The following is a 24,263-nucleotide window of genomic DNA, read 5'->3' on the forward strand; positions in this document are numbered from 1 at the left end:
CTGAGAGAGTGACAACTTATCCACCACTTAGAATCATAGAATCATAGAAAGACTTGACGTAGAAGACAAAGAAGACTTGACATAGAAGACATGACATAGAAGACTTGGTCCCATATCTGCTGCATTCTCTTAACCACAGTGTCCACACCTGGGCAGGACAAAGATTCCACTTGCCCTGAAGAGAATCGAGGATGAAACCCAAAATTACAGAAAAAGGGTGACATCAAAGTGGCAGAACTTGCTCTATTGTTCAGTGCGAATTCGGCCAAGGGCAAAAATGAGACCCAATCATCCTGATCAGCAGATATAAAACATCTCAAATAAGACTCCAAGGTCTGGTTTGTTCTCTCAGTCTGTCCATTGGTCTGGGGATGAAACGCGGAGGAGAAGGATAACTGAATTCCCAGATTGGAACAAAAGGCTTTCCAGAATCTGGAAACAAACTGGACTCCTCTGTCGGACACAATGTTCTCAGGAATCCCATGTAACCGAACCACCTGTTGTAAAAACAAAGGCACCAACTCAGCAGAAGATGGCAACTTTGGGAATGGTACAAGATGGACCATCTTCGAAAATCTCTCACAAATCACCCAGATAACAGTCATTCTCTGAGAGACAGGGTTTAGATGGAGAACAAGTCCCACAGGACTGTACAAAATTCCTGACGTCATGAGATAAGGCAGGGCACCAAAAGGACCGACTCACCAAATCTCTGGTACCAAAAGTACCTGGATGACCAGCCAATGCGGAGCAATGAATTTCAGACATCACTCTCTTTCTCCACTGGTCAGGAACATACAATTTTCCCATAGGGCAATGCTCAGGTTTATCCTCCTGAAATTCCTCCAGGGCACGTCTCAAATGGGGCGAAATGGCAGAAAGAACTACCCCCTCACCTAGGATGGTAGTAGGCTCGGTCAAACTAAGAGAATCGGCAAAGAAACTCCTAGAAAGGGCGTCTGCCTTAACATTCTTAGTGCCCGGAAGAAAAGAGACCACAGGATCTAGGATTCAAGCATTTGGCCGACTCCAGATAAATCAAATTCTTGTGATCGGTGAGGACCACAACTTGATGTCTAGCTCCCTCCAACCAATGTCTCCACTCCTCAAATGCCCACTTCATGGCCAACAATTCCCGATTCCCCACGTCATAGTTGTGTTCAGATGGGGAGAACTTTCGAGAAAAGAAGGCACAGGGATTCATCTTAGAAGTCACAGGGTCTTTTTGGGACAAAACAGCTCCTGCACCAATCTCAGAATCATCTACCTCCACCTGAAATGGAAGTGAGACATCAGGTTGCCGTAAAACTGGAGCTGAAGTAAATCTCTGCTCAAGCTCCTAAAATGCTGAGATAGCCTCAGGAGACCAATTCAGCACATCATCGCCCTTCTTGGTCAGATCAGTCAGTGGTTTGACAATACCAGAAAAATTACCTATAAATTTACGATAGAAATTAGCAAAACCCAAAAACTTATATTTATCATCATTAGTCATTTAGGACAACATTGGATCATTCAGAGATCCACAATGAACTTCTGGAGTGAATTTGCTGCACTGAAAGTAAAGGGGCCGAATAATATTGCATACCCCATTTTCTGTTTTTGAATTTCCAAAAAAATTTAAAATAACCAATAAATTTTGATCAACTTCACAATTGTGTCCCACTTGTTGTTGATTCTTCACCAAAAATTTACATTTGCTATCTATATATTTGACGCATGATATGTGGGAAAAGGTTGAAAAGATCCAGGGTGCCGAATACTTTCGCAAGGCACTGTATTCAGGCCACAGCCTTACATATATTAGAACATGGTCATTGCCACGCTAAGGCCTTTACCTGCGCTCTTTAGTAGAACTAAGCGAATTTGTTTGGGTTCCCTCTCATTCGGCAAGCTATAGTGCTTACCGAATAAGCTGCAGAGGGAACCCAGCTTCCTGGGACACGCTCGCTGATCGGAATGTGTCGCGGCTGTGTGACAGTCACAGCACATGCATGGACAGCCTGTTTGTTGGGCTCTCATGCATGTGCTGTGATTGTGACACAGCCGCAACACATGCAGCTGCGGCGCTGTTCAGCTGATCAGCCAGTGCACTCCATGTATACGGGTTTCCTCTGCAGCTTATCTGTAAGCGCTATAGCTTGCCGAATAAGAGGGAGCCTGAACAAATTCGCTTAACTCTATTCTGTAGCACTGCATGTCGCCTGAGTAATACACTCTTCAGACCTCGACACTCTCTGGGACATATCCTGCAATAATGTAGGAGGATGGACCAAGCTAGGGCTGCTCCTTGCGTCTCTGGGACTGAACGGCCAGGCCTGTCATCAGTGTTACCAGGGGGAAGGCTTTCTGTACAGAGCAAACCTGAACACCTGACTGAAGGGGGCGGGTTGGATATAAAAAGAGGGAAGTGCGGGAAGTCGGGGCTTTTGGCAGGAAGACAGCTTACCCAGAAGGAGAAGGTTGACTCCGTCACCGCTGTCCCAGGCCAACTATCAAGCCCACTCCGCCACCTGATCTCCCCTGTGCACACTGACTGTGCAGTTTCTTTCCTTAGTTCCCTCTCGACATCTGACCGTGTGGGTCCAGGCAAACCGGGGCCCCCAAATACACCCGGCACGCGACATGCAGTAGTGCTGATTACTCTCACCACGCGGCTCCTGACAACACAGCCGCGGGTATTGCCCCAGGACTCCGTACTCCGCTCTTTGTGCCACAGAACTCAGGCCGTTCAACATCGTATGCCAGAACCGTGAGATTCCGCCGGAGACAACAAAGATACACCGCTTCACTACAGAGACTGCGTCACAACTATTTCCGGGACCGTTTCAACTACGTCTTGCACCTCCTATGGCGCCATCGTAGGATCTTCCGACACAAAGCACTATAGGGTGCACCAGAAACCAGATATTAGTCAATGCGGGTGCAAAAACCATGCATAGAAAAATGAACCATGAATTTGAAAAAGAGAAAAGACCAAGCAATAAATGGTTTGCACACCTGAATGAATATCAAATATCTAAATCACAATTTATTTGGGAAACAACACACAATAAATCTTAAAACCATTTAAAAACACATACAAAATCGAATCACGACACCCCTGGCCCAATATACGTGTAATGATAATACAACCTCCTATTGCACTACAACACTGGTATATGAGACCATGTGTATATGTCACGTTCAATAAACAGGCAATAATTAAGATAGATTCATATACTGTATATTCATTCAGGTGTGCAAACCATTTATTGCTTGTTCTTTTCTCTTTTTCATATTCATTGTAGGATCTTCCAACCTCCTTCTTCCAGCACCTCCGGACTGATAAGTTAACTCATTTTAATCTCGTTCCTACCCTGCATCGTTTGTTGCTTATAATTTGTTTACACCTTATACTGGTCAAATTCTTGTGCTCCCTGCGAAGAGCGTATACTGTGATTTCCTTTTTCTATATAAAGCACTTGATAACTCTTGCTCTGCCTCCTGCTCGTCACTGCTTCCCGTGTACCTACTCGTACTTCTACACTTAAACCATTGTTGCTCAAAACCATGCAAAAGATACATTCTACCTGGTTGGGTAGTTTCCAGAAGAAGTGTGTAGGCTTGTTCAGATTGGTCATTGGCACTCCTGTGTCTTTCCCTTGAGGAGGCTGCTTCCAAGTAAAATGAGGCTTGTGCATGTTCCTGACATAGGTTTCAGGCTGATAGACTGACCACAATACAGGCCCTGGCTTGCATACACTGTATTCTAAATTTAATTCTCATTCTTTTGGTGTCTGGTAGAATCCAATTTACTAATATTGATCATACAGCTCCCCCAACTTCTGTATTATATTCGCCTTACAGCGGCTTCACCCACTATGACAGTGGTTCCATTGGGATCCGGTGGCAAAAATGAACTGTGGACCTTACAAAACGCAGGTTTCACAGCACATGGTGGCCCGCTGAAAATTAAAAGCAACGGTGACTGGCGATGCCCAAAATTCAAATGGGCATGTTTGAAATGGCATTGTAAAGGCATAGGCAATATGTATTCCAAAATCTTTATAACTATTTGGCATGAGGGAGTGACCTCCCAAATGTAGGAGTGAGAGCTCTACCAAATGTATGATACTGAGCCACCGGAGACCTTTACCAAACCCAGGTTTCACTGCACCTGCTGGCACTCTGCAAATTGTAAGCAAGGGCTACATAATGATATGGCGGTGGAAATGGTGGTGGTGGTGGTGGCAAAGCACAAAATTCAAATGGGCATGTTTGAAAGGCATTGTAAAGGGATGGAGAATATGTATTCCACTATCTTGCTAACTATTTGGCATCAGGGAGTGATCTCCCAAATGTAGGAGTGCGAGCCCTCACAAATGTTAAAGGAAAAACTAAAGAAAAAATGACCTTGTGAACATATGCTAAAGGGGAGTTATAATTTTTTATTTAGCGCTATATACATGTAATTATGAAAGAAAAAATGTTTCTTAGCATTTTTCCCTTTAAAAAAAATTAGGTTTGGTAGGTCTTTTTATACAGTGCATCCGTGAAACAGGTTCAATAGTCTGACTCCATTATTTCCAGATACCATATGTGAGTCAGAAAGGCATGCGGACATATTCTCCATGCTGTTCCCATTTAGTTTTAGATCTTTTCCATCAATTTCAGCTTTTTCCCATGCCTCCAGACCTGTTTCTTGGGTCCAGCAGAAAAATATTTGGCTTTCCCTTTGACTTGCATTGGATTCGTTATTCGGTACGGATACAAGGATATTAGAAATTATTTGTGCCGATTTTTCCAAATCCGAATATTTCACTATTTGATAATCTCTAATCAATATATACATGGCCGCCTTAATACTTGTACTTTAAGGCTAAGTTCACACGTAGCGAAACTCCCGCAGAAGTTACCACGGGAATTCCGGAATTCCATTCCGCGGGAAAATCGCATTTTAGATTCCCGCGATTTTCCCACGGAAAAACTAGCGATTTGCAAGTGTAATTAGCTTGCAGAATGCTAGCGTTTTCCAAGCGATCTGTAGCATCGCTTGGAGAACTGATTGACAGGTTGGTCACACTCGTCAAACATAGTGTTTGACAAGTGTGACCAACTTTTTACTATTGAGGCTGTCTATGCAGCATCAGTAGTAAAAAGATCTAATGTTAAAAATAATAAAAAAAAATAAAAAATCGTGTTATATTCACCTCCGCGATGCTCCGCCAGGTCCCTTTCCCAGTGATGCATTACGGCAATGACCTTTGATCACATCGCAGTCTCACGAGACCGCTACAGTATCGCGAGACAGTGACGTCAACAAAGGTCATCGCAATGCATTACTGGGAACAGGAGCAGCCGCGTGTATCGCTGAAGCCTGGGGACGCTGCGAGAGACATCGGAAGGTGAATATAACCCGATTTTTTTTTTTTAATTTTATTTTTTACAGGGATATGGCACCCACAGCCCGGAGGACAGTCTCCTCTCCTCCGGACCGTGGGTACCATCCGCAAATGTTCTGCTTACTTTTCGCATGGTGGGCACAGCCACATGCGGAAAGTAAGCAGAACAGTGCATTCCTATGTGGGCGGAATTGCCGCGATTCCACAAAATAATGAGCATGCTGCGGATTTTTCCGCGATGCAATTCCGCCGCGGGAAAATCCGTGGCATTAGCACAGCATTGCGGAATTCCATAGGATTACATGGGATGCTGTTTTTTTGCGCTTTCGCGGCAAAATCGCGCGTTAAAAACCGTGACGAAAAAAGCACGACGTGCGAATTCAGCCCAAGGGGTTGTCCACTACTTGGACAAGTCCTTTTCAAATACAACATTCCACAGTGTAAAATAAAAATAACAGGTACTCACCTACCGCACCATCGCCATTCCAACTTTGTCGGTGCTGCGGTGTTATGCCTTATGAACACCGCAGTCCATCGGCAGTTACTAATGGGCTGCTTCACTCACACTTTCTTAGGACGAACCTTAATTGTCTGAAGGAAGTGTGAGAACTGATTGGCTGCCATGCTCACGTTGCACAACAATGTTATGTGAGGCTCGGGAAACCCAGCATCCAAGTAGCGGGCAACCTCATCAATTTCTTCAATATTGATGCTTAAATAGCAAATCACACTTTTTTCTTCTTGGGGGATAATCATAATAGTACGTTAACTTCTTCATGACCTTTGAAGTATCAATGCGTCATAGTCAGATGTTCCAGACCTTTGATGTATGGGTACGTCATGGCAATCATGCATGGCACATGAGCTGTGCCAGTGTGATTGCCGCTGGGAGCTCGGCTTATGTGAAAGCAGAGATCTGGCTCTCACAGCCAGAAGCAGTACCTGTACTGCCCCCGGCGGCTGCTTAACCCTCAAAATGCTAAGATCGATATTGATCACACCATTTGGGATCAAGGAGAGGGAGGGGGCTTCCTCTCCCATCCGATCGGAGCCACCTTGACATCATCGCGAGGGCCTGATTGTTGCAATGGAAACCCAAGGTCATGAGAGCATGCTCATAAATACGTATATCTTTATAAATAAAAAAGTATACATATTTGTTATCGCCATGTCCGGAACTAACCAACCTATTAAACTGTCACACTAGTTAACCCCTTCAATTAAAATCGTAAAAAAATTAAAACTTCACTTTTTCATCCTACTAAAAAGCAGAATAAAACATAATAAAAAAGTCGAATGGAAATAAAAATAGTATCACTGACAACGTCATATTGTTCCACAAAAAATAAGCTGCCATACAGCTCGATCAGCGGAGAAATAAAAAAGCCACAGCTTTTCAGAATATAGTTATTCAAAAAACAATTATTTTTTTCTATAAAATAGTTTTTATTGTGAAAAAGCAGCAAAACCTAAAAAAAATTAAATGTGTCATCAGTGTAATCTTATTGACCCGAAAAATAAAGCTTCCTTATTACTCTTTTTACCCTTCGCCACGACAGCACCCACTGGAGGTATCGGATCCGCTCCATTAGAACAGGAAACCCTACAGAAAGATAAAAGGGGCGGTCCGCCTTTCCTCCTCAGTTTTGGTTTCCTGTTCCCAGGGAACTCCAGGATTATCCTGCAGGAAGACATACTTGGGCCAGTGCACGCCGCCTGTGCAGTATCCGTGAGAACGGCAGGGGCTGCGGTCCAGAGGCAGCGTCGGGGGAGGTTCCGTTAGACGGCTCCCCCCTCGTCTGACGGATAGGGTGATAACCGGGTCTCACCTGGGAGCACGCCGGGTGAACGCCGAACTCTCAAGGCCGCCGCTGCAGGAGGGTAAGTGCATCAGTGGCGCAAAGAAAAAAAAAAAAAAGGAAAGAGAGGGAGAAGCAGCAGTGGCGGCAGCAGAGAGAGGCATGGGCCGCATACAGAGCGGCGGCGCGGGAGCCGGCCGGCACAGATGCTCCAAGCCCCGGAAGTAATGGGTGAACTTCTGGGGCACGATGGCTGAGGCAGCGCAAGTGCGCAGGCGCGAGGAACCCGGTGGGGAGGAGTGATTTCAGGCTAGAGGAAAAAAAAAAAGGGAAACTATTTAAAGAAGCGCCGCGAGGTAAGTGGCGGTGAGCCATGTCGTCCCCAGGTGAAGTGCACGCTCCGGCAGGGGACTCTGCTGGGGGCAGCTCCTCCAGGGACTGCGCCAAGGGATCCACGGACACCGCTCGCAGGAGTGAGGTGGGAGAATCCAGATCCAGGATGGGGTCTCAGCCATCTGATCCGGTACTATAAGCTTCACTGGGTGAGTGTGCAATATATATACTCTGCCTATTAAGCTGACTTTCCCCCTTGTCTTTCACCATGTCTCCCCCTCTTCCAGGCGAAGAAAAAAGAGAAATCTAAACACAAAGAATGTGCTTTATGCGCTCAGCCTCTCCCTGACTCCTACCCCAAAAAGCTCTGTAAGCAATGCACCAGAGAGACTAGTCAGGGGAACGCAGTGTCATCAAAGGACATACGGACCATAATTAGAGAGGAACTACAAGCTATCACCCGTGCCAGTACTCCCTCAGAAACAAGGAGCAAAAAACAATTGACTCTCAGCTCAGATTCGGAGGAGGAACAGGGGATAATCTCTGATTCCTCACTCACGTCATCATCATCATCATTGTTATCCGAAATTGAGGGACGATCATGTTTTTCCCTGGATAGTGTGGATAACTTAGCCAAATCCATAAGGAACACTATGGGGTGTGAGGAGACAAAGGGCGTCCAAACCACGCAAGATATAAGGTTTGGCGGAAAGGAAAAGGAGGGCATTCCAAGTAATACCGGCGATTAAGGCACTAATAAAGAGAGAATGGGAAAAACAAGATCAAAGAAGGTTTCTCCCATCGGCCTCAAAGAGGAAATATCCATTTAGCGATGACAAGCTATTGAAATGGACCAAAAGTCGATGTTGTGGTAGCCTCTACCTCGAAGCAGTCTACTATTCCGGTAGAGGACGCAGGCTTACTGTCCGACCCACTAAACCGTAAAGCGGAGTCATCATTAAAAATGTCTTAGGAATCTACTACAGGGAGCTTTAAGCCAGCAGTAGCCAGCACATGCACCGCAGGTCAATGCTCGTGTGGTTGGACCAATTGGATCAGCATATCGAGCAGAAGGTGTCTAGGGAAAAGCTACGGGCCGCTATTCCATTAATTAGAGGGGCGGCAGCCTTTATGGCCGATCGCATCGGCAGACACCCTGCGGCTGGCAGCGAGATCGGCTGGTCTTGTAAACAACGCCAGGTGGGCGCTATGGATGAAGAGCTGGAAGGGGGACGCGCAATCAAAATCCAAGATTTGCGCAACCCCGTGCGAGGGTGAGTTTCTCTTTTTAAAATCTCTAGATGACATACTCGCCTGTTATGAATGAGTCACCGGAGGAGGAAAAAACAAAAATACAAGCTAAGTCCAGAAAACCGGAGAGGTTGGTAGCTAGCGGATTGCAGACCCCTGATCCAATTCACAACAACTAACAGTAGCCGTGGGGTGTTCCTACGGTGGTCCTAGACACCTCGTTCACAGCCGGAGAACTAAATAAACCTAAAGAAAGAAAGGGGAAATCTAAACTGCCCCAGAGCAAACCTCAAAGCATTAGACAGCCCCCAACATGTATTGACGGTGAAAACAGATGAAAACACAAACACAGACAGAAAGACAGGCTGAGCAAATGATGGGGCCCTCACTAACTAGATAGGACAGGAAAGAAAAGCAACTGTCTGCAATCACGCAAAAACCCTGCCAAAAATAATGACCAACATGTTGTGACGGACTCAGCTCCTGCTGAGCCCATTTTTTGAGTGGACCCTCTGGGTCGTGGCACCCACCCACCGAGGGCGAGCTGACCTTGTGAGAATCCACCCCCTATACAGGGAGTGTCAGGGGCAAGACCAAGGGGGTGAGCCACCACAACTGCTGGGACCAGACGGCCGGCTCAGGGGACACTAGACGAGTGTCTGACGACAAGGACGAGCAGGAAGCAAGATGAGACTAGACGTAGGTGCAAGGTATCTTCATTAGAATAACACAAGATCACATACAGAGAAAACAAGCAAAACGTGCAAGGTGCGCGCGTGGGCACGCCAAGGTCCATAACATGGTACGTGCCAGATGGCACGCCTAGGCACAGGTAATGGCACGATGGCATCGGACTCCGGACTGCTGGCAAACCGACAGGGTCCAGGGATCAGGCTGCGGACGTCAGCTCCGGACATCAGGCCGCAGTCATCTGGTTCCGGACCTCTGGCAACGGTCGGCAGGTTCCGGGCATCTGGCAGGCAAACCAGGGTTCAGGCAAGGAGGCACGACAGATATCCAAGCAGGGTGCGTGTTTAGGGAACACGCCAAGGTCCAAGGCTAGGTGCGTGTGTAGGGGACACGCCAGGGTCCAAGGCTAGGTGCGTGTGTAGGGGACACGCCAGGGTCCAAGGCTAGGTGCGTGTGTAGGGGACACGCCAGGGTCCAAGGCTAGGTGCGTGTGTAGGGGACACGCCAGGGTTCACAAACGAGACAGGGTGCGTGTGTAGCCACGCCAAAGCATAGAATAAGACAGTGCGTGTAGAGACACGCCAAGGTTCAAGGTACAAGACAGAGTGCGTGTAGAGACACGCCAAGGTACAAGACAGAGTGCGTGTAGAGACACGCCAAGGTACAAGACAGAGTGCGTGTAGAGACACGCCAAGGTACAAGACAGAGTGCGTGTAGAGACACGCCAAGGCACAAGACAGAGTGCGTGTAGAGACACGCCAAGGCACAAGACAGAGTGCGTGTAGAGACACGCCAAGGCACAAGACAGGGTGCGTGTAGAGACACGCCAGGGTTCAGAGCAGGGTGCGTGCTAGGAGCCACGCCAGGGCACAAGGAAGGGCTGCGTGCTAGGAGCCACGCAGGGACGCACACCTCACTGGCCAATGCACACGGCTGTAACGCCAGCACGAGGCACGACTAAGGCACAGGAGGGGGCAAAGGAACCTTCGTGCTAGGAGCCACGCCAGGTTCAGGGCAGGGTGCGTGCTAGTAGCCACGCCAGGGTTCAAGGCAGGGTGCGTGCTAGGAGCCACGCCAGGGCACAAGGAAGGGCTGCATGCTAGGAGCCACGCAGGGGGCACGCCACACTGGCCAGTACACACGGCTGTACACAAACACGTGGCACTTACCACGGCACAGGAGACGGCCAAGGGGAACCCACGCCGGGGTTCAATGAAAGGACAAGGCAGGGAACAAGGCAAGGAATACAGGCAGAAACAGAGCCAGGTCAGAGAGAGGACAGAGTCTAGCAGCGGAGCGTAGGCAGAAGCCCAGAGCCGGGCCAAGGGAAGACCTTGGGACTTGGCAAAGAAATGAGCACTAAGGAGAGGAGAAATGGTGCGTGTGCCAGGGAGCACTACAGAGCACCATAGGAGAGAGCGAGGCAGAGCAAGCAAAGACTGACCATAGGGAGGAACACAAAGCAAGGAATAGCAAGGCAGAGAACACAGGGAGGACTACAAGTCAAAGCATAGCAAAAGCAAGACATGGCAAAACAGGCGAGGCAGAGAACACAGGAAGGACTACAAGGCAAAGCAAGGCAAAGACAAACATGGCACGAGAGACAACACAAGACATGGCACAAGACAAGAGGCGGAATACGAGCACGGAGCGTGTGCAGAGACGCAATACAGAGCAAAGTGCAAGGGCACAGAATAGAGGGAGCAACCCCACAGACCCAGAGCCTTGCAGGGAAGCAACACAATAATCAGGCCCTGAGCATAGGAAGAGGCGGCCTGATATAGGGCATAGCACCTCCTCCTCCAGGTCAGGACCAGGGGAGCACTTCCGGGATTCTAGACATGACGAGATGATAGCAGAACCAGACAGTGCAGGATCTTAGGAAACGTCACATGATCAGGGTTTCAGACATGACGAGATGATCACCGAACCAACCAGTGCAGGATCCTAGGAAGAACACATGATCCGGGATTCTAGACATGACGAGATGATTGCAGAACCAGACAGTGCAGGATCTTAAGAAACATCACATGATCAAGGACTCCAGACATGACGAGAAGATCACAGAAGGCAGAGCAGAAACGCAGGGATCCTGCAGCTCAGACATGAGGTGAGTCTGCACACAGCTCTAGCGAACATGCAGGACAGCAGACAAAACATGCGCATGCACATCGCTCCAGGAGTTCTTGAGACAAACAGACATGGCAGACATGGCGGACGTGACAGTACCCCCCTCTTTAAGCCCCCTCTCACCGGGGCTGGAAAGAAGAAAAAAAAAATTTTCTTCGGCAGAAACCAGAGTTTAGTACAAACCACTCCAACAATGTTGATCCGACATCTGAAACGGACACCTGCACCGGTCAAGACACAAGAGCCGCTAACGAGACATGAAGATCCAGTGGGGAGGACTGCGGTTAGACAAGCAAGTCTTCTTACTCTGGCTGCCATCATTTCCAAATGAGTCCAGAGGTCAAGGGCCAGGTCTGATTTACATCAGAAGAGTGGCCGGGGTACCGCCATATTCAGGAGAGTCCAGGAGACAGAGCAGATCAGATTCTATAACAGACGGGTAGCCGAGGTACCAGCGGAGTCCATGGCCTGATTAACTGTGACGGACTCAGCTCCTGCTGAGCCCATTTTTTGAGTGGACCCTCTGGGTCGTGGCACCCACCCACCGAGGGCGAGCTGACCTTGTGAGAATCCACCCCCTATACAGGGAGTGTCAGGGGCAAGACCAAGGGGGTGAGCCACCACGACTGCTGGGACCAGACGGCCGGCTCAGGGGACACTAGACGAGTGTCTGACGACAAGGACGAGCAGGAAGCAAGACGAGACTAGACGTAGGTGCAAGGTATCTTCATTAGAATAACACAAGATCACATACAGAGAAAACAAGCAAAACGTGCAAGGTGCGCGCGTGGGCACGCCAAGGTCCATAACATGGTACGTGCCAGATGGCACGCCTAGGCACAGGTAATGGCACGATGGCATCGGACTCCGGACTGCTGGCAAACCGACAGGGTCCAGGGATCAGGCTGCGGACGTCAGTTCCGGACCTCTGGCAACGGTCGGCAGGTTCCGGGCATCCGGCAGGCAAACCAGGGTTCAGGCAAGGAGGCACGACAGATATCCAAGCAGGGTGCGTGTTTAGGGAACATGCCAAGGTCCAAGGCTAGGTGCGTGTGTAGGGGACACGCCAGGGTCCAAGGCTAGGTGCGTGTGTAGGGGACACGCCAGGGTTCAAAGCGAGGTGCGTGTGTAGGGGACACGCCAGGGTTCACAAACGAGACAGGGTGCGTGTGTAGCCACGCCAAAGCATAGAATAAGACAGTGCGTGTAGAGACACGCCAAGGTACAAGGTATAAGACAGAGTGCGTGTAGAGACACGCCAAGGTTCAAGGTACAAGACAGAGTGCGTGTAGAGACACGCCAAGGTACAAGACAGAGTGCGTGTAGAGACACGCCAAGGCACAAGACAGAGTGCGTGTAGAGACACGCCAAGGCACAAGACAGAGTGCGTGTAGAGACACGCCAAGGCACAAGACAGAGTGCGTGTAGAGACACGCCAAGGCACAAGACAGGGTGCGTGTAGAGACACGCCAGGGTTCAGAGCAGGGTGCGTGCTAGGAGCCACGCCAGGGCACAAGGAAGGGCTGCGTGCTAGGAGCCACGCAGGGACGCACACCTCACTGGCCAATGCACACGGCTGCAACGCCAGCACGAGGCACGACTAAGGCACAGGAGGGGGCAAAGGAACCTTCGTGCTAGGAGCCACGCCAGGTTCAGGGCAGGGTGCGTGCTAGTAGCCACGCCAGGGTTCAAGGCAGGGTGCGTGCTAGGAGCCACGCCAGGGCACAAGGAAGGGCTGCATGCTAGGAGCCACGCAGGGGGCACGCCACACTGGCCAGTACACACGGCTGTACACAAACACGTGGCACTTACCACGGCACAGGAGACGGCCAAGGGGAACCCACGCCGGGGTTCAATGCAAGGACAAGGCAGGGAACAAGGCAAGGAATACAGGCAGAAACAGAGCCAGGTCAGAGAGAGGACAGAGTCTAGCAGCGGAGCGTAGGCAGAAGCCCAGAGCCGGGCCAAGGGAAGACCTTGGGACTAGACAAAGAAATGAGCACTAAGGAGAGGAGAAATGGTGCGTGTGCCAGGGAGCACTACAGAGCACCATAGGAGAGAGCGAGGCAGAGCAAGCAAAGACTGAGACCATAGGGAGGAACACAAAGCAAGGAATAGCAAGGCAGAGAACACAGGGAGGACTACAAGTCAAAGCATAGCAAAAGTAAGACATGGCAAAACAGGCGAGGCAGAGAACACAGGAAGGACTACAAGGCAAAGCAAGGCAAAGACAAACATGGCACGAGAGACAACACAAGACATGGCACAAGACAAGAGGCGGAATACGAGCACGGAGCGTGTGCAGAGACACACTACAGAGCAAAGTGCAAGGGCACAGAATAGAGGGAGCAACCCCACAGACCCAGAGCCTTGCAGGGAAGCAACACAATAATCAGGCCCTGAGCATAGGAAGAGGCGGCCTGATATAGGGCATAGCACCTCCTCCTCCAGGTCAGGACCAGGGGAGCACTTCCGGGATTCTAGACATGACGAGATGATAGCAGAACCAGACAGTGCAGGATCTTAGGAAACGTCACATGATCAGGGTTTCAGACATGACGAGATGATCACCGAACCAACCAGTGCAGGATCCTAGGAAGAACACATGATCCGGGATTCTAGACATGACGAGATGATTGCAGAACCAGACAGTGCAGGATCTTAAGAAACATCACATGATCAAGGACTCCAGACATGACGAGAAGATCACAGAAGGCAGAGCAGAAACGCAGGGATCCTGCAGCTCAGACATGAGGTGAGTCTGCACACAGCTCTAGCGAACATGCAGGACAGCAGACAAAACATGCGCATGCACATCGCTCCAGGAGTTCTTGAGACAAACAGACATGGCAGACATGGCGGACGTGACACATGTCTGATAGAAAAGGCCCTGAAGTCACTAGACTTCAAAATCACTATATCAGCACTCAGGAATATTCTGAAAACAGAGCAAAGAGTTCAACTGATCAGAGACAAAAATGGAGTTCAGCCAGTCCCAACCAGGGCTGGCTGAACACAAACACTAAGTAAACCAGACAAAATCTCATGGAACAATAACAGAGCAAAAACTTAGCTTTAGCAGACAGGACTAAACTGGAGGCCAGAGCTCAGAGCAGAGAGGATCACCAGCAACCCAGCAGGGCGTCGGCGGCCTTATATCCACTCAGAGATTAAGGATGTCCAATCACACTCCACCTGTTCAGATGACAGGTTTTTCCCATCCAAATCAATTTCACTACCTCCTTTCACCAGCAGAGGGAGTTCATCAGACATCATAGGTGAAGGAGAAATGAGCTCATAACAGTACCTCCCCCTTGAGGAGGGGTCACCGAACCCTCATCCACGCCACCAGGGCGATCAGGATGGGCCCGATGAAAGGCACGCACCAATCTTTTGGCATGAATATCGGATGTAGAGACCCAAGAATTATCCTCCTGGCCATAACCCTTCCACTTAACCAAATACTGGAGTCTCCGTCTAGCCAGACGAGAATCCAGTATCTTCTCAACCTCATATTCCACATTACCTTCAACCAATACAGGGTCAGGAGGTGCCACCACAGGAACTAATGGCTCAATAAACCTCTTTAACAGAGACTTATGAAACACGTTATGGATCTTGAATGTAACCGGAAGAGCCAATCGAGAAGAGACCGGATTAAGAATCTCCAAAATCTTGTAAGGTCCAATAAATCTAGGTTTAAACTTTGGAGAAGCCACCTTCATAGAGATATTCTTTGATGACAATCAAACCATATCACCCACCTTAAACCGGGGATCAATGGTCCTATGCCGGATGGAAAACCGCTGGGCCTTTTCCTGGGAGAGAGACAACTTATCCACCACTTGGTCCCAGATCTGGTGCATTCTCTCCACCACAGTGTCAACACCTGGGCAGGCAGAAGACTCCACCTGCCCTGAAGAGAATCGAGGATGAAACCCAAAGTTACAAAAAAAAGGTGACATCAAAGTGGCAGAACTAGCTCTATTATTTAAAGCAAATTCGGCCAAGGGCAAAAATGAAACCCAATCATCCTGATCAGCAGAAATAAAACTTCTCAAATAAGACTCCAAAGTCTGGTTTGTTCTCTCCGTCTGCCCATTGGTCTGAGGGTGAAACGCAGAGGAGAAGGACAACTGAATTCCCAGCTTGGAACAAAAAGTCCTCCAAAATCTAGAAACAAACTGAACTCCTCTGTCAGACACAGTGTTCTCAGGAATCCCATGCAAGCGAACCACCTGTTGCAAAAACAAGGGCACCAACTCTGAGGAAGATGGCAACTTAGGGAGTGGTACAAGATGGACCATCTTAGAGAATCTATCACAAATCACCCAAATAACAGTCATTCTCTGAGAGACAGGCATATCAGAAATAAAATCCATTGAAATATGGATCCATGGCCTCCTGGGCACGGGCAAAGGCATCAACAACCCACTAGAGTGAGAACAAGGTTTAGACCGGGAGCAAGTCCCACAGGACTGCACAAAATTCCTGACATCACGAGACAAGGCGGGCCACCAAAAAGACCGACTCACCAAATCTCTAGTACCAAAAATACCTGGATGACCAGTCAATGCGGAACAATGAACTTCAGACATTACTCTCTTCCTCCACTGGTCAGGAACATACAATTTTCCAATGGGACAACGCTCAGGTTTGTCCTCCTGAATCTCTTCCAGAGCACGTCTCAAATCGGGCGAGATGGCAGAAAGAACTGCCCCCTCACCTAAGATGGTAGCAGGCTTGGTCACAATAGGAGAATCAGCAAAGAAACTCCTAGAGAGGGCGTCTGCCTTGACCTTCTTAGTGCCCGGAAGAAAAGAGACCACAAAATCAAAACGTGTGAAAAACAAGGCCCACCTAGCCTGTCTAGGATTTAAGCGTTTGGCCGACTCAAGGTAAATCAAATTCTTGTGGTCAGTGAGGACCACGACTTGATGCTTAGCTCCCTCCAACCAATGTTTCCACTCCTCAAATGCCCATTTCTTGGCTAACAGTTCCCGATTCCCCACATCATAGTTGCGTTCGGATGGGGAGAACTTTCGGGAAAAGAAAGCACAGGGATTCATTTTAGATGTTACCGGATCTTTTTGGGACAAAACAGCTCCTGCACCAATCTCAGAAGCGTCCACCTCTACCTGAAACGGGAGTGAGACATCAGGTTGCCGCAAAACCGGAGCAGAAGTGAACCTCCGCTTCAGCTCCTGAAAGGAAGAAACAGCCTCTGGGGACCAATTCAGCACATCAGCACCCTTCTTAGTCAAATCAGTTAATGGTTTGGCAATACCAGAAAAATTAGCTATAAATTTACGATAAAAATTAACAAAACCCCAAAACTTCTGGAGGGCCTTCAAAGAAGTGGGCTGAACCCAATAATAAATGGCCTGTACCTTGGCCGGGTCCATTTCAATAGTTGACGGAGACAAAATAAATCCCAAAAATGAAATCCTCTGTACAGCAAAAAGGCATTTCGATCCCTTAACATACAGGGAATTCTCCCTCAAAATCCGGAACACAGTCCGAACATGTTCCACATGAGAGTCCCAATCCCTGGAAAAGATCAAAATATCATCCAGATAGATGATCAAAAATTTATCCACAAAGTCCCAGAAAATATCATTCATAAAGCACTGGAAGACAGAAGGGGCATTAGTGAGCCCAAAAGGCATCACCAGGTACTCAAAATGTCCCTCCGGAGTATTAAACGCCGTCTTCCATTCATCCCCATGCTTAATGCGAATAAGATTATACGCCCCCTGAGGTCAAGCTTGGTAAACCAGCAAGCACCTTTAACTCTGGAGAATAGATCAGAAATCAGGGGTAACGGATGCTGATATTTAACAGTAATTTTGTTGAGGGAATGATCGTCAATACAAGGCCTTAATGAACCATCTTTCTTGGCCACGAAAAAAAAACCAGCACCCAAGGGTGAAGAGGATGGTCTAATATGACCCTTCTCCAACGACTCCTTAATATAAGATCGCATAGCCTCATGCTCGGGTACAGATAAATTGAAAAGTCGACCCTTGGGAAATTTACACCCAGGGCTCAACTCAATTGCAAGGTCATAACTCCTATGAGGAGGCAAAGACGCAGACTTATTCTCACTAAATACATCATAAAAATCAGCCAAATAGTCAGGAACATCATGCGACTGGGGAGAGGTGGAGAAAACAGGAGCGTCTCCAAAAGCACACCGACAACCCCAACTCACCACAGACACAGATTTCCAATCCAAAACTGGATTATGGATTTGCAACCAGGGAAATCCCAGAACAATGGTATCATGCAAATTATGCAACACCAAAAATCTGCAATTTTCTTGATGGTCTGGGGCGACCCGCATTACCACCTGGGTCCAAAACTGAGGTTTATTCTTCGCGAAAGGAGTAGCATCAATACCCCTCAAAGGGATAGGCATCCGAAGAGGTGTCATAGGAAACCCACAACGTTTAGCAAAATCCAAGTCCATCAGGTTCAGAGCCGCTCCCGAATCCACAAAAGCATTAGCGGAAAATGTGGACAGGGAGCAGATCAGAGTAATTGCCAGAAGAAACTTAGGTTGAACACCACCCACAGCAAATGTGTGTGCAAAACATTTCTCTCATTTAGGGCAGACAGAAATCATATGAGAGGCATCTCCACAGAAAAAACACAGCTCTATCACATTGCATAGGTTCAGACATTTGTTCAACAGGTGGCAACATTTCTCATGTACTTTTACGTTCACGTAAACGCCGATCAACCTGAATGGCTAATGACATAGAATCGTCAAGACCAGAGGGAACAGGAAATCCCACCATAGTATCTTTTACGGTTTCTGACAAACCCTTCCGAAAGAGAGCTGCCAAGGCACCATCATTCCAGGTAGTAAGGACCGCCCACTTTCGGAATTTTTGACAGTATAACACTGCAGAATCCTGATCCTGGCTCAATGTCAACAGAGCTTTCTCAGCTTGATCAATAGCATTAGGTTCATCATACAACAACCCCAAGGCTTCAAAAAATGTGTCCACATTAGTTAGAATAGGATCATCAGGTGTCAAAGAAAACGCCCAATCCTGGGGATCGCCGCGCAGCAAAGAGATGACAATTTTAACCTGCTGCGCAGAGCTCCCCGATGAGTTAGGCTTCAAGGCAAGAAATAATTTACAATTATTCTAAAAATTCAAAAATTTAGACCGATCCCCAAAAAACACATCAGGAGTAGAAATCTTTGGTTTAGCAGCATGTGAATGAGCAAGATAGGTGGAAATTCCCCACGCTTCAGCAGCCAGCTGCTCCACACGATCAGACAATTGCTTAATCTCCATTAAGAAAATTCCTCCTACGGCCCCAGAGAAAAAAAGGAAAAAATAAACATAAAAAAAAATTCTGACACTTTTTTTTTTTCCTTTACAATTCTTTCCTGCTATTGAGTACCCTAGAATCTGCGGTATGGCTGGTGATTCTGTTATGAATGAGTCACCGGAGGAGGAAAAAACAAAAATACAAGCTAAGTCCAGAAAACCGGAGAGGTTGGTAGCTAGTGGATTGCAGACCCCTGATCCTATTCACAACAACTAACAGTAGCCGTGGGGTGTTCCTACGGTGGTCCTAGACACCTCGTTCACAGCCGGAGAACTAAATAAACCTAAAGAAAGAAAGGGGAAATCTAAACTGCCCCAGAGCAGACCCCAAAGCATTAGACAGCCCCCAACATGTATTGACAGTGAAAACAGATGAAAACACAAACACAGACAGAAAGACAGGCTGAGCAAACGATGGGGCCCTCACTAACTAGATAGGACAAGAAAGGAAAGCAACTTCTGCAATCACGCAAAAACCCTGCCAATAATAATGTCCAACACGTCTGATAGAAAAGGCCCTGTAGTCACTAGACTTCAAAATCACTATATCAGCACTCAGGAATATTCTGAAAACAGAGCAAAGAGATCAACTGATCAGAGACAAAAATGGAGTTCAGCCAGTCCCAACCAGGGCTGGCTGAACACAAACACTAAGTAAACCAGACAAAATCTCATGGAACAATAACAGAGCAAAAACTTAGCTTTAGTAGACAGGACTAAACTGGAGGCCAGAGCTCAGAGCAGAGAGGATCACCAGCAACCCAGCAGGGGGCCGGCGGCCTTATATCCACTCAGAGATTCAGGATGTCCAATCACACTCCACCTGTTCAGATGACTGGTTTTTCCCATCCAAATCGATTTCACTACCTCCTTTCACCAGCAGAGGGAGTTCATCAGACATCAAAGGTGAAGGAGAAAATGAGCTCATAACACTCGCCAAAGCGAAAGAAAGGAAGAAGGCTTTCCCTGATTCTTCTATCCCTTTCTACAGGAGAACCTTTAAAAGGCGACCGTTTGGGAAAAGGAGACAAGTGCATAGATCAACTAGAAGGCCCACAAAGAATGAGAAGCAAAAGGGTAGCATGTTTAGAGGTTCAACATTCCAAAAGGAAAGTAAATACTGAACAAACAGTCCCCCCCAGTAGGGGGTAGAATTAATTTTTTTTTTCAAAGTGGGAAGAAATAACTTCAAGTTCATGGATTCTAAATATAATTAAAGAAGGAATAAAACTAGAATTCCTTCAAATTCCTCCCGATTGGTATATCGTAACCCGCCTTTCAATAGTACAACAAAAGGCCCTCGAAATAGAAATTCGGAGCTTACTATCCAAGGGGGTTTTAGTGAAAGTCCCAGTGGGACAAGAAGGTTGAGGTTTCTACTCTCCTTTATTTTTAGTTTCCAAACCAGATGGTACGTTTAGGACAATCATAAACTTGAGGAAGCTTAATACGTTTATAAAAAATTATAAGTTTAAAATAGAATCAATCAGATCCACCATTAAACTTCTTTTTCCAAACTGTGTAATGGCGGGAATTGACTTAAAGGATGCTTACTACCATCTTCCTATTCATAATAGATACCGAAGGTACCTAAGGGTCACAGTGGTATTCGAAGGCAAGATCCATCACTTTCAGTATACGGCCATGCTCTTCGGTCTCTCTACAGCACCGAGAATCTTCACTAAAGTGATGTTAGAGGTGATGGCCTATCTTCGTCAGAAAGACACCCTAATCGTGCCGTACCTTGATGACTTCTTAGTTATCGGGAACTCGATCACCCAGTGTACTAAATGGGTGGCTGATACGGTCTCATCTTTACAGGATCTAGGCTGGATCATCAACTTCCAGAAGTCCAGACTTGTTCCACACTCCCTTCAGATGTTCTTAGGGTTCCAGTTAGACTCTGCAACCCAGAGATGTCTGCTCCCTCAGGTAAAAATTGTGCTCATAAAAGATAAAGTTGAGGCAGCAATGGAAAGACCACGAATGTCTCTGAGAGAGGCAATGTCCCTATTGGGGTTGCTCACTTCTTGCGCCCCAGCAGTTCAGTGGGCCCAATATCATATCCGCACACTGCAATATCAAATCCTCCAGGAGGGCAGACGACACAACGGTCACCTCGAGAACAAGATAACCCTATCCCAGGAAGTCTTGGCTTCTCTAGAATGGTGGCTAGATAGTAATCATCTGTCCACGGGAGTCCCATGGGTAATATCACCATCCCATATCTTAACCAGCGACGCTAGCCCCCATGAACTGGGCTACTCATCCAATTTAAAGGAACTGATGGCAGTATATTATGTTCTACATCATTTTCTTCCACAGCTCCAGCAGAAGCACGTCAGGATCCTATAAGACAACACCACTACAGTGGCCTATTTAAACAGACAGGGAGGTACTCGATCAGAGACTCTGATGTCTTCTACGGCAAAAATCTTAAACTTAGCCGAAAATTGTTTGTTGTCCCTCTCTGCCCTCCATATCAAGGGAAGGAACAGCCAAGAGGCAGACTTCTTAAGCCGACACACACTTCGGCAAGGGGAGTGGTGCCTCAATCACCAAATTTTCAAGGACATAGCAGCTTTATGGGGACAACCTCAGGTGGACCTCTTTGCCATGAAAGAGAACAGACAAATAGAAACATTTGCCTCCCTGTCCCCGTCAGATCATCCAGACATACTGGACGCCCTCCAGGCTTCATGTAAATTCAACCTGGCATATGCCTTTCCTCCGATAATCCCTCTGCCACAGGTCATTCGGAAGATCAGAGAGGACAAGGCGAGGGTAATTTTGATAGCACCATTCTGGCCCAAGAGACCGTCGTTCTCATGGCTACAAACCATGTCGGTGTCAGATCCTTGGGTTCTCCCTTTGATTCCCAACCTACTTTCCCAAGGCCCTTTTTTCCACCCCAAGTGGACAGCTTACACTTGACGGCGTGGAATTTGAAAGGCAGCTACTGAGATCAAGGGGGTTTTCCGAAACATTAATTACTACGCTCCTACAAAGCAGGAAGCAGTCCACTACTCAGATTTATACAAAAATATAGGAAAAATTTCTGCAGTTCCATACAACCCCTCATACCACAGAAATCTTGATAGTTCCTACCCTGGAATTTCTACAAAAAGGGAAAGATTTAGGTCTGGCAGAAAACACGCTAAAAGTCCAAGTGTCCGCATTAGGGGCACTGTATGGTCACAATATAGCAGGGAATAAGTGGGTATCACGATTTATTACAGCATGCGAACGAACGACTCCGGTTCTCATACCTACAATCCCTCCATGGGACCTAAATTTGGTCTTAGACGCATTAATGGAAGTTCCCTTCGAACCAATAGACACAATATCTCTAAAATATTTGTCACTCAAGACGGCCCTCTTAGTAGCACTAACGTCTGCTAGGAGAGTGAGCGACATCCAAGCTCTATCCATAGATCCACCCTTTTTTCAGATATACCAGGATAGGTTAATATTAAAGCCAGATCCCTCATACCTTCCTAAGGTGTCAACAAAATTCCATAGATCTCAAGAGATACTCCTCCCGACCTTCTTTAGAGATCCCTCCACTCCTGAAGAGCAGAAATTCCACACCTTGGATGTTAGAAGAACTGTCCTAAAACACACTGAGAGGTCCAGGAGCTGGAGGCAGTGCAGGGCTCTGTTCATATCTTTTCAGGGCTATAAAAAAGGGTATGAAGTCACAAAGAGCACCTTATCCCGGTGGATCAGGGATGCCATTCGTTTAGCCTACTCCGTGAGAAGTGAAGATCCTCCAGAGAACATTAGAGCGCATACTACCAGAGCAATGGCATCCTCCTGGGCTGAGAGGGGAGACGTTCCAATCGAAGCGGCAATTTGGTCATCCCCTTCTACCTTCTATAATCACTATAGACTTGACCTTTCATCAACTTCTGACCTAAGCTTTGGCAGGACTGTCCTTGGCACGGTGGTCCCACCCAGGTGATGGTCTCTGGAATCTCACCAGTGGGTGCTGTCGTGGCGAAGGGTAAAAAGCCGGATTGCTTACCGGTAATGCTCTTTTAATGAGTCCTTGACAGCACCCGCTCACTTCCCTCCCTATAAAGATAACAATAGCGATAAATACACCACATATTAAAGTGTATCTCCTAATATGAAGAAATAAAATCTAGAAATGCAAGAATATTGCCTAACTCTTGGCGGTCCTCCTCGTACTCTGAAATACAAAACTCAGGAGGAAAGGCGGACCGCCCTTTTTATCTTTCTGTAGGGTTTTCTGTTCCAATGGGGCGGATCCGATACCTCCAGTGGGTGCTGTCGTGGACTCATTAAAAGAGCATTACCGGTAAGAAATACGAATTATCACATGGTGAGCTGCATTAAAAAAAATAAAAAAATTCCTTAATTGCTGAATTTTCTTTATTTTGCCTCCCAAAAATCTGAATAGAAAGTGATCAAAAAATGTTATGTGCTCAAAAACCGTACCAATAAAAAGTCAACTCTTCTCGTAAAAAAAAGTCCTAACATGATTCCGTAGGATAAACTATAGAAAAATTATAGCTCTCAAAATATGTGAATGCAAAAAAAGCGTTTTTTAGTGTGAGACAGCAGCCAAATATAAAAACAATATAAATCTGGTAGTCTCTTATGCCAGAAGAGGAACGGCATAGAAAATAAAGAAAATTGATTTTTGATCTGCTCTTTATTTGTTTATTCTGCTTGCCAAAGATCGCAGTTCTACTCACATTAATCCTGCTTTTTATGCTGAATGCTAACACTGGGGTTCAATTTGCAAAAAAAGCAAGATCAGATCTGTCATCTGTTAAGGTGAATATAGCGTCTTCCACGTTACTGGTAATACAAAGGTTCTAGAAAAGCTAAATGGCTCTTTACTCTCCAAAAGAAATCCAGAAAATTCTGCACTCTCAAATCTAAATGCCCACTCCCTTCTGAGCTCCATTGTGCCTAAACCACATATAGTATCCACATGTTTGGTATTTCTGCAGCGATGAGAGACATCTTTATTTACGGGAACATGTCTCCAGAAGCAGGAGCTGGAAATAATGTATGGGAACTACAACGTATTGGGAACTGCAATATATGGGCACTACATTGGCAGATTTGCCATTTTCACTCAGCAACATTCACTGCTACTTGTTTCTGGAAAAAAAATGGAGTAAAAATAGTCACTACCCTTATAGATAAATTCCTAGAGGGGTATAATTTCCAAAATGGGGTCACTTGAGGGAGGATTCTGCTCTTCTGGCACTTAGAAGCTCTGTATATGGAGTATGCAAACTATTCTACATGTCACCTCTCTGTTGTCGGGTGTCCTGGGACCAGGAGCT

Source organism: Dendrobates tinctorius, unplaced genomic scaffold (genome assembly GCF_039654945.1).
Source record: "Dendrobates tinctorius isolate UK_male_01 unplaced genomic scaffold, ASM3965494v1 ptg000117l, whole genome shotgun sequence".
Taxonomy (NCBI): Eukaryota; Metazoa; Chordata; class Amphibia; order Anura; family Dendrobatidae; genus Dendrobates; species Dendrobates tinctorius.